Genomic DNA, 1,604 nt, shown 5'->3' on the forward strand with positions numbered 1-1,604 from the left:
CTAATGAGAAAGGAAAATATAAAGAGTTTGAAACAAGGTATGTCGAGCTCTTTGTAAAATGGCATGATCTACATTGGAGAAACTGGGAAAATTAACAAGCTCAATATACGATACAAGAAAGGAATTATTTGGAGTGAAAGATAGTATCCGATTAGCGAAAGGAAGTTGTGGACCAAGCAGGAGGATCAGGAAAATGAAACAGTTGAGGAAGGAAAAGACCAGCCTAAGAAAGAGATGGAAATGTGCTGCAGAAGACGAAAAACCTGGCCTCGCGCTGCTGTACTACATTTTGAAAATAAAACGTCGCTATGTGCAACGACATATCTGCCAATAGCAACGAAAGGAAAGTAAAAGGACTCAGGGGCAATTCCTGAAGGACCCGTACGGGGTCACTAAGAAGCTGTTCACTGAACCGAAGAAGAATTGGACACTCATATCAAAGAAACCTCATATCAAAGATAAGCACCGTAACTAACCACAGCCACTTCTAAATGGGCTAAAGCATTCCTTAGAATCTGGTATCGAATTTCAAACTGGAAACATCAGGAAGGAAGAGGTGAATAATTTAGTTAGAAAAACTAGAGCAAAGAGTGCTCTAGGATGTGATGGCGTCTCGTATAAAGTATACACATGTTACAATCGTCTGTGAAAGAAGCTCTTTTTCTTACTCCGAGAGCTAAGACTATAAAACAGTTTAGACCGATATCTTTATTGAATGTGGAAGGCAAGATCTTTATGAGAATTCTCTCAATGAGAATAGTGTCATATTTACAGAGTAATGGATATGTTAATGAATCTGTTCAAAAGACCAGAATTCTTGGGATTCCTGGACGTGTTGAACACTGTTTTTCGATTTGGAAAGCAATCCATGATGCCAAACAGAACAAGAAAATCTTGAATGTGGCTTGACCTAGCTAATGCATATGGCTCGAAATGAGGTTTATAGCTGTAGATTTTACAACAAATTGGCATTGCTGCTGGCTGCACGATATCTGTCACGTGGTTTATCTTAGTCATGGAGATGATTTTGAAAGTCGTGGATTTTTCGGAACAAATCGCCCATGTACAATCGCCTAAGAAAGCCTTCATGGACGACATGACACTTCTATTAGCAGACATGCAAACCATGCAGAGTGCCCTCTTGAGACTAGACTAGCTTGTAAGGTGGTCAAGGATGCGATTTAGAGCAAAAAAATCGCGTAGTCTGACATTTGTTTATGGGGTGCAGAAAGAAGTTAAGTTTCGAATAGCTGAAGAAAGGATTCCAACAGTCAAAGAAGAACCCGTCAAGTGCTTGGGGCGAGTATATACTAGAACACTGTTAGATAGGAGTTGTGGAATGGAAATTATGAAATAAGCTGAGGTTGGATTATCAGCGATTAATAATTCAAAGTTACCAGGTAAATATAAAATTTGGTGGATACAGTTCGGCTTGTATCCGCGACTTTCGTTGCCAATTTTAATATACGATGTAGCATTGTCACGAGTTCAAATCATGGAACAAAAATGTAATGTGTTCATTAGAAAGTAGCTAGGCCTACCTCGGATATTGAACAGTTCAGCTCTTTATCGTAAAAGAGGCTCGTTGCAGTTACTACTGGCGT

The sequence above is a fragment of the Octopus sinensis genome, linkage group LG4 (assembly GCF_006345805.1).
Source record: "Octopus sinensis linkage group LG4, ASM634580v1, whole genome shotgun sequence".
NCBI classification, from domain to species: domain Eukaryota; kingdom Metazoa; phylum Mollusca; class Cephalopoda; order Octopoda; family Octopodidae; genus Octopus; species Octopus sinensis.